This window comes from Phoca vitulina, unplaced genomic scaffold, assembly GCF_004348235.1.
Source record: "Phoca vitulina isolate PV1807 unplaced genomic scaffold, GSC_HSeal_1.0 scaffold19, whole genome shotgun sequence".
In the NCBI taxonomy this organism is placed as follows: Eukaryota; Metazoa; Chordata; class Mammalia; order Carnivora; family Phocidae; genus Phoca; species Phoca vitulina.
This window is the reverse complement of record NW_022589722.1, coordinates 32,833,942-32,843,798: the sequence shown is the minus strand read 5'-3', so window position 1 is coordinate 32,843,798 and position 9,857 is coordinate 32,833,942. Positions and strand designations below refer to the sequence as shown.

Sequence of the window (9,857 nt, the reverse complement as noted above, 5' to 3'; positions counted from 1 at the left end):
GTTAAAGAAAACATCAGGAAAATGACAACTTGAGTGGTATTTACTACTTTGAACAGGGCAGGTTGCTTTTGGAAAGGGAAATGGGAGCTTCCAGAGCTTTTGCTCCCAATAAAACTGCTGAAGCAAGGTCAAACATTCCCAGGAGGAGATAAAATGTTAATAAATGACGGCCATTGTCCCACATTTCTGAATTTATGCAGTACATCTATACGGCATCGTTCTCTCCTTGGTTAAATTCAGTGAGTAATTTCTGACTGTATTCATTGCCGGAGGATATATTTCTTTAGAGTTAAATATCACTAGCTGTGCATTTTGATATGAGGAATGCGGGCTGCAATTTATAACCAACAAGATCGTCAGTGAATCTGGGCTGCACGGAGAAGCAGGGCGCAGGAAATGTACGCGGCTCCAGTGTTTATTTTAGAATTCATTTGTGAGGAAACATCATTTCAAATTCCACTGTCAAGTTCTCATCCGGGATTGCTCATTCCTTCAGCAGACATCCAGGGGCGGGCAGATGCCCGGCACCGGGGCTTCTGACACCCCGTCACCCGCCTCTGCTCGCCCGCGGGCTCGCTCCCTTCCGTGGTCGGATGAAGGGGTGGCCGTGCAGCGTCCTGACAAGGGTGAGGCGTGATGCCCGAAAGCCCCCGAAAGTGCACAGGTGAGGAAGGAGGCAGCAGTGGGCTGGGGGTGCCCACACCTTTCTGCTGGGGGCCCAGGGAGTCCCGGGCTTGCTGGGAGCTGCAGGGGCTGGAGACCAGGGTTCCAGAAGGGGCATGGGGGAGCTAGGTCTGCAGGAATTCTTCCTCTGGAAGCACCTCCCCTCCCCTCCCTCCTCCCTCCTCTCCTTCCTCTTTCCACCCTCCTCCCCTCATCTCCCCTCCCTCCTGGACCTCCCTTCTCCCCTCCCTCCTCCCTCCCTTCTCTCTCCCTCCTTCCCTCCCCCTCTCTCCTCCCCCCTCCTGCTCCATCTGCCCTCTCTCCTCCCCTTCCCTCTCTCCTCTGCCCTCCTGCTCCATCTGCCCTCCCTCCTCCCCTTCCCCCTCTCCTCCCCCCTCCTGCTCCATCTGCCCTCCCTCCTCCCCTTCCCCTCTCTCCTCCCCCCTCCTGCTCCATCTGCCCTCCCTCCTTGCACCCTCCTCCCCCTCCTCTTCCTTCCCTCCTCCCCCACTCCTTTCCTCTCCTCCCCTTCCTCACCCCTCCCTCCTCCTCCCCCTCCCCCTACTCTTCCCTCCCCTCCCTTCTCACACCTTCTTCCCCTTCCTCTTTCCATGCTCCTCCCCCCACCTTCTTCCTCCTCCCTCCATTCCTCCTCTCCCTCCCCTCTCCTCCCTCCTCCTCCCCCCTTTCCCCTCCTCCCCTCCACTCTAGCTCTCTTCCTGGACTGGAGGTGGGGACACAGGAGGCCCTGTTGTCTGGTCACAGTCCTTGGGAACCCAGCACAGTTACTGAGTGACCTTCCTTCTGTGGTCCTGCCTTCTTCTGCTGGAAGTCTGTGTTCATGAGCCAGGTGCTCTGTAGAAGCCTAAGCTTGTCTATGAAATGCAAGCCTGCCCTCTTAGGAGTGAATCGAGTGGACTGTGCAACCCGGCTGGCCTGCTGGAAAGCAGTGGCTTTGGAACCACCCTGCCACCAGACGAAATGCAGGTCTCCTACTCCTCCGCCATCTTGCTCCAGAATCGGAACCACCCTGCCACCACCTGTGTGCTGTGTGACCCTGGGCAGGTGTCCTAACCTCTCTGAGCTTTAATGCTCCTCAATTGCATGCAACACGGGAATGTTATTGCCAACCTCAGAGGTTTGCTGTGGGAGTCCAGCTGATTGTCTGGGACGGGGCAGGTCCCCAGTGAGCACCAGTCCCCACCCCTCTGTGCTTTGCTCTCCCATCTTGAGATAGGCATGCGCTTGCTTACCCTTTGCGGCTGCAGAGGGAAGCTGTCGAGGTGCTCAGGTGACCTCTGGCAGTGATCCCGTCTGTCTGTCCCCTGACTGTCAGGGACACTCCCAGCTGCTGCCCTCACCGGGCTTGTCCAGGCAGAGAGGTCATGATGCGCCTGCTGCCCATACCGGGGAGACGGTGCGGTGACCTTCGCCCAGCGCCTGGCACATTGTTAACACTCGCAGCGGGGTATCTGTTGTATTATTTAATTTTTCCTATTGCTGTGAGGAGCAGGGGGAACCCCAGGGACACCGGACCTGACAGTCAACAACCGACCATCAGTCCCTCCGCGGGCAGCGCCCCCATGGCCCAGGGAGAGGTCTGTGGGCTGCCCGCCTTCTGGCCTGGAGACACCATATGGCTCCAAGCACGCCCCAGTGTGTACTCTATGAAAATAGCACAATTCTGAAGCCTACTGACAAATTTTATGGGTTTTTATCTTGTGCTAATTTATGGAAAAATAGCTCTTAACCATTTATCCACAAAAGGGCTGCCTGAGCCATGCTGGAAAGATCCACTGGCAGGACCGTCTCTCAGTTTCTCGGTAAGTGACTGTCCACGTAATGCAGACACCCTGGGAAGAGGGTTGTTCTCTATGAGAATGCGTCTGGGCGTCCCCCTCTTTATCAGTGCTGGCGGGGAGCAGGGGGCAGGGACCGTGCGGTGCACTGGGCTAGGGGGCCTGACTGCGGTCCATCTGTGTCTGTAACCTGTCCCCACTCGCCTCCATCAGGTGGCCCCTGTGGGCACGGGAGACACGGGGAGAACACGGAGGCTGCTGCCGGCTCCCCATGCCCTGGCCGATGCTCGTGGAGGACGCAGAGTGAGGGGCTCAGGGAGGGAGCTGGCCTCAGCCTCTGCGTTCCACGCAGCTCTGTTCAGCGTCTCTATGGGACCGGTGGCTAAAGGGACTGGCCCGGCTCCTTGCCAAGGGGACGGGCTGGCTGGGTGAGAGTTCGGGCATCGGGGCTCCTGGAATCCTCAAGGAGCTGCAAGATCAGAGTGCGCTCACTGTGTCCTGGCCCTTGATGTGTTTTCCTGGAACAGAAGCCTGTGAGATGTGCCAGCTGATTGCCTCATCTTACAGAGCAGTGCCCAGAGCTCAGCGTGGCCAAGTGGCTGGTGGAGGCAGGGCAGGGGGCCACCTTGAGGCCCCTCTTGTGTCCCCTATGGGCCCTTCTTCCTGAGTCGAGCTGGCTGAGCTGTCTGTGCACAGGGAGAGTGAGCCGGGGCCAGTCGATCTTGCCGGGCCTCCGTTTCCCCACCTGGGGAGTGGAGACAGAGAGCCTCCCTCCCAGGGCTGCTGGGAAGACGAGTCCCAGGCACGTGCCTCACTCTGGGCTCCGAGTAGCAGCTGAGGGACGCCAGCACCCCCCCCACCCCGCCCGCCGTGGTGGCCCGAGGTGGGCGGTGACCAGTTGGCAGGTTGCTGTGGAAGGACCTCCTCCGAGGGGCTCAGCCCCTGTCCACTTGCCCTTTGCCCCACCAACACTGCACCCCTGCGCTGACCACAGCAGAGCATCCGGGACAGAGCACTCAGGGGGGCAGAGGAACTCAGAAGCCCCCAGGGCAGTTCTGCCCACCCGAAACCCCGCTCCCAAGTGCTTTCTGGACTCAGACATCTGTCTCCTTCCGCGGCCTGCAGCCAGCTCCTCGTTCCTGCTCTTCCCCGCGAGGTGCACGGCCTCCTCAACGAGGCCCGTCAGGGCCAGCGTGTGCCCAGGACCTCCTCTGGTCCCTCAGGTGTGGGGAAGGTGGCAGACCCCAGGCGGCAGTGAGCGTGGAGTGTGAGCCGCTGCAAAGCCTGCCTGACTGGCGTGTGGGCACAGGGACAGAGAGCCGCTGTCTCCCCTCTGGGTCCAGGATGGCTTCATCTCTCTCCCCTCTGGCTCCCGGGCACCTGTCCCTGAGGAACTGTGCTTTGTGAGAAGGACCCGCGGTCCCCGACGCATCCCTGTCTGCCGTGTGAGGCCACCATCCTCACTGTCCAGCCCCCGTGTCACAGACTTGAGGCTCGCCTGCTCTCAGTGCAGTGCACACCTGGTCCGTGCCCAGCACCTGTGCCCTGCCTTGGCTTCCCGGGAGCCCCAAGAAACAGCTTTCAGGAGCTTCCTTGTCTTCAAGGAAGATGATCAATAAGCTGCTGGGCATCACTTTGTGGGTTTAACATGGCTACACCTCTGGTTATTCCTGCTTCGGATCATTGTTTGTAAAGATACAAAGGAATAGTTAGAATCAGGGAATCTGGCCTGTGCCCTCCACTGCCTCCCCCCGCCCCGCCCGGCAGCCTGAGTAGGGGGTGGTCTTGGGCGCTCACGTAGCCCACGGGCCCCCGCCGCCTTCCAGGTCTCGTCTGTTAGCATCACGTGTGTCTCTGACTATGACTTAATACCACACTTGGTGTGTGAGCCTCCGACGGCCCTCCTTCCTCTCTGCCGACCTGTTCTCCTAAGCCCCCAAGGTCCTGGGGTGCACGCGCTCGGCTGTGGGTCCGCGGATGTCGGCTGTGGCGCGGGTGACGGCTGGAGGCCTCGTCGGCGCCCTGGCTGAGTCTGCCCCAAAACTTCAGGGACGTTAGCCTCCAGAAGCCCCTTCCAGGATTCAGGGGGGACAAGCGGATGGCCTGTGGGTTCACACGGGCTCTGGATGCCAGGCCTGTCCTGACGGGGGAGGCAGGCTGGGGCCCAAAGGGCAAGGCGTGGAGGAGGTGAGCCTGGCTGGTCTGCGCCCACTCACCTCCCAGGACTGCTCTCCCTCCTCCAACCCTACAACCTGCCCCCTCTCCGACGTCCCAGCTAAGTCCCACCTCTGCTCGGACCCCTTCCTTGCTGGCTGGCCGCCCTCCCCTCCTCTCTGCGGTGGACAGAGAGGGGTCCTGCTCCGGTCTCCCCACTCACTAGCTCTACGGCCTTGCACGGGTGGTGGGGCCAGATGCTCAGCCAGCAGGGGTGGGGACACTTGTGGCCTCCTATGTTTGGGTGTTGGTGCCGAAAAGCACTCAGCAAGTGCTCCCGGGCTGAGTGGAGGGGTCTGGCCCCAGGTCCCCCAGACCTCAGGGCGGAGGAAGCTCCGGCCGGCCCGGGGGGGGGGCTTCATTGCATTGGTCGGCGCCTTGCTTCATGCACGCTCTCCATGGATGACCACCATCAGCTCCTCAAAGGAAGGGCCCTGTCTTGCACATTTAAAAATAGCCCAGGGTGTCTTTCTCCGAGGCTGGCACATAAGAGGGGCACTGAATCTTTTGTGACTCAGTGTCAGAAATTGCATCCGAAGGCACAAGGCACTGAGAACATTTGCCCAGTGGGCCACTTGGGCCCAGGACGCCCCAAGCCCACCAGCAGCTTCAGGTCCGTGCGTGCCGCAGCGCCTAGGCCGGAGGAAGCCTCTGCCCTCCTGGCGTCCCTCGCCCTCCAACCAGAGCGGCTGTCAGGGTCCCCTCAGTGCGTCTGCAAGGCCGCCTGCCGTGGGAGGGACATGCCGGGCGGACATCGGTGACCCCGATGAGGGGGTCCCAGGCTCCACACCTGGAGAGCCACGCTAATCTCAAGGAGCCCGATTAGAACAATGTCTGGGGAAGGCAATGTTTTCTGGCTCAAACTAACAAAGAAATTCAGAGCGTGCGAGCCAGCGAGCCTGTTATCCTCAGGCTGCCGCGCGGCGCGGAGCGGGCGGGGTGTTCCAGAAAGGTGTTGGAGGATCTGGCGAGTCCTCAGGCTGGTCTCAGCCGCAGTCCGCTCTAGAGAGGGATGAAGTGGCTCCAAGTGGATTTATCTGAAGAGGAGGGATGCTCGGCAGGAGCCCACAGCCCCCAGCCAGCCCGCCCGCACTCTCCACGCCCAGCCTCCAACTCGGGGGCACTTCACTCCCATTTTAAGAGGTTTTTGTCCATCCAAAAGTATTACACGCACACTGTAGGAAACAGAAAAGTTAAAAGAAAATAATCTTAATCCAATCACTCAAGCTAAAGCTATTACTTCCTTTTTCTTCTTCTTCTTTTTTTTTGTATATATTTTTCCTGTGTATTTCCTTCTAGGCATATCCTTCGTACCCAAACAGTAAACGGGAAGAGCTGATGGGGCCGTGGGCCCGGTGTTATTCCGAGCGCCCCACAGACCCTGTGTCCCCTGCTCCCACCAGCCAACGCGGTATCTTACTCACCGTGAGCGGAGGCGTGGGGGGCGGGCTGGCCCCGCACTTCCCACAACACAAGCACCTGCAGCTTGAAGTGCATAAAGTGTGTCTTTGTCCCTTACGAGGCATGGGCTTTCCTCCATGACCGTGTTTATGATGTGGTTGCACCACCACCTGGCTAACCGTCCTTCCGTGGCCAGGTATTCTGGGTCTTTCCAAATGCTCACGGTGATCTGAGAGTCCGTCGTGAGGATGCAGGGCTTACTTCTTCATGGCATTTCAGGTTCCATACCAAAGGAATTCCTGGGTCAGGTGATGAAGGTGTGCCTGTCGGTCGGACTGAGTGGCCGCTTCGCCGTGGCGGCATCCACATCCGCGTCCGCGGGCCGTGGGATGGGCAGGCGTCTTTCTCCCGGCTCCGCACACAAATCGCAGATGGGGGATCATCCCTGTCACTGCAGCTGCTAAGTTATGGAGCCAGGATTCGGACCCAGATCCTGCTGGCTGCAAACCCCACACCCCTTCCACCAGACAGGGGTGCACCTCATTCATTCAGGCATTCATTCATTCAGCAAGCAGTGTCTGCTCAGCACCTCCTTTGTCTACGCTGAGCTCGGCACGGAGTAAACATCAGCGTGCAAGATGAGCAAACTCCCTGCGCGTAGGGGCTTGCGTTCACGCGTGTGGTGTGTGCGGTACGGGCTGCGTGTGTGCCCTACGTGGTGTGATGTGTGTGGGCGTCTAACCACAGACAACGAGCCAGTAAACCAGTGTAGAAACACGATCAGCCCCCAGTGTGGCGTCTGCCGAGGGAGCACCGCAGCAGGACCCTGTGGTGGGCGGCACCTGGAGGGGAACGTGGGGGCTACCCCTCCCAGTAGGTGTCATTTAAGCTGAAGACCCTTTGTTCTAGGGAACATGCAAATGACATAGATGCTTTTAAGTCTTCTGACTGCACATCCCAGGAATGGGGACGAGGGACAGGTACCAGCAGGTGCTCAGAGACGATTGGGACAAGACATGGAGGGCTCCGCTGACTCTGGCCTGAGCAGAACAGATCACAGAAGGCCCCGTGTACGTCCTGCTGGGGCCCTGGGCATTTCTGGGGGAGCCCATCCAGGCAGGGGTTCAGAAGCCCCAGGCAACAGCTGAGGTGACCACCAGAGCCAGGCCCACCCTCAGCCACAGGAGGGACAGAGACCGCTGTTTGAGGGCAGAGCTGCCTTCCCGTCTCCCAGGCTGGTGCTCCGATGAGGGCCCCGGGCGGTCTGCTGGATGGCAATGAGCCCAGGCAGGGCGGGCTGTCCGCTGCTCCGTCAGCCGGGCGCCAATGAAGGCTGACAGGTTGGATTGGGTTGTGTTGCTGCACTGAGGGGTCCAGGCTGGGGGTTGGCCGTGTTGGATCCTTGTCCCGGGAGGGGAGGGGAGGCAGGGAGAGTCCACCTCGGGGCATGACCTGGGGCCTGCTGGTTCCTATCTGAGTCAGGGTGAGCCTCCAGGACACTGAGCTGGCCTCGGTGGTGGAGGGTCCCTGAGGGGGGGTGCTCAGCTCGCAGCAGGGCATGCCCAGAGTGGCGAGGGGCCAGCCTGGGGCGTGAGGTACCAGGTCCAGATGTTTCACTAGAAAATTCTGTCAAACATTTAAGAAAGAAATTATACCAACTCTTCACATCACTGCCAGGAACTAGAAGCAGAGGAAATACCTCCTAACCCATTCCATGAGGTCAGCATGACCTTGATATCAAAACCAGCTAAAGACATCGTAAGAAAGGGAAGTATAGACTAGTGTCTCTCATGAGCACAGATGCAAAATTCCTCAACAAAATGCTAGCAGACTGAATCCAGCAACGCAGAAGAATGATACACCATGAGAAGTGGGACTTAATTCAGGAACGATCTCTATTCCTTTTTAGAAACTCCTCATTAGCTTGTGGACCTTTCAGACCTCTTGATGAGTTATGGCTCCTACTTTATATAGCTGTTTTGTTGTCTTCAGGGGCTTGTTGCACCAAATTTCTCAGCCCACCATAACCAGAAGAGGAGTCCCTTATCCTGTCCTTACTCAGTTTTGGATTTGCAGCATTAGCAGTGAAACAAACCAGTGAAACATCTGGACCTGGTACTTTTTTTTTTTTTTGTAACATAAATTAACTATCAATTCAATTTTCTTGATAGATATAAGCCATTCAGATGATCTATTTCTCCTTATGGATGTTTTGGTAGCTTGTGTCTTTTGAGGAATTGGTCCATTGAATTTAAGTTACCAAATTTGTGGGCATAATGTTGTTCATAGGATTCCTTTATTTTCCTTTTAATGTCTATGAGATCAGGTATGATGGACTGTCTTTCATTTCTGATATTAATAATTTATGTCTTCTCCTTTATTTTCTTGCTTAGACTAGCTAGGGGTTTTCAATTTTATTGATTTTTTTGAAGAACCTGTTTTTGGTTTCATTGGTTTTCTCTGTTGGTTTCTACTCTTCAACTTAACTGATCTGCTCTAATTTTTATTATTTTTTCCTGTTTAAGTTTTAATTACTCTTCTTAGTTTTCTAAGTTTGAAAGTAGATTATTGACTTTAGATTTTTCTTCTTTTCTATTTCATACACTAAATGCTATAAATTTTCCTCAAAGCATTGCATTTGCTGCATCCCACAAATTCTGATGTTATATTTTTATTAAAAAATCTTAGAGAAGTTTTAGGTTTACAGGAAAATCACAAAGATACAAAGAGTTCCCATGTATCCCACATCCAATTTCCTTTTTTTTTAACATTATACATTAATGTGGTCCATTTATTACCATTAACGAACCCATGTTGATACAGTATTTTTCCTAAAATCCATACTTTATTCAGATTTTCTCATTTTTTAACCAATGTCCTTTTTCTGTTCTATGATCCCACATTACATTTAGTCATCATGTCCCCTTATGCTTTTCTTGGTTGTGGTGGTTTTTCAGACATTCTTTGTTTTCTTTTTTTTTTAATTTTTAAAAAATTTTTAAAAAATATTTTTTTTATTTATTTGTGAGAGAGAGCGAGCACGAGCAGGGTGAAGGGCAGAGCGGGGAGGGCCAGAGGGAGAGGGAGAAGCAGACTCCCCGCTGAGTAGGGAACCCAATGTGGGGCTTGATCCCAGGACCCCGGGATCATGACCTGAGCCGAAGGCAGACGCTTAACCCAGTGAGTCACCCAGGTGCCCCAGACATTCCTTGTTTTCGATGACCTTGGCAGTTTTGGAGACTACTGATCATGTCTTTTACAGGATGTCCTTTAATTTGTTGTATTTTCATTTTCATTTAGTTTGCTTCAACTTTTCTCGAGTCTTTTTCTTTAACCCATGTGTTATTTAGAAGTGTGTTATTTCATCTGAGAGTAATTTGGGATTTTCCAGCTACTTTTTTTGCATTTTAGTTTTAATTTTATTGTGGTCTGGGAACATACTCTGCCTGATTTCTGTTTTTAAAAATTTGTTAAGGTGTGTTTTATGATCCAAAATGTGGTCTGTCTTGGTGAATGTCTCATAAAAACTCGAGAAGAATGTGTTTTGAGCTATTGTTGAATTAAATATTCTATAAATGTCAATTAAATAAAGTTGATCAGTGGTGCTGCTCAGTTCAACTATGTCCTTACCAATACACTGGGTCTATCTATTACTAGCAGAAGAGTGTTGGAGTCTCCAACTATCATAGTGGATTTGTCTATTTCTCCTTGTGGTTCTATCAGATTTTACCTTGTGTATTTTGATGTTCTGTTGGTAGGTGCATACATGTTTAGGATTAT

At 54.6% G+C, this 9,857-nt stretch overlaps 1 long non-coding RNA gene across 2 annotated transcripts in view; it reads left to right on the top strand.

Annotated features, from left to right (window-relative positions):
* Positions 1 to 311: 311 nt before the first annotated feature.
* LOC116639914 overlaps positions 312 to 9,857 on the top strand; it is a 32,518-nt gene continuing 22,972 nt past the window's right edge. The window contains exons 1-2 of one of the 2 annotated variants that reach the window (XR_004300941.1): positions 312 to 398; positions 497 to 664. This is a non-coding gene — a long non-coding RNA (uncharacterized LOC116639914). Of the gene's footprint in view, positions 665 to 9,857 lie in introns of both variants that reach the window. The other variant, XR_004300940.1, reaches the window with a different exon arrangement.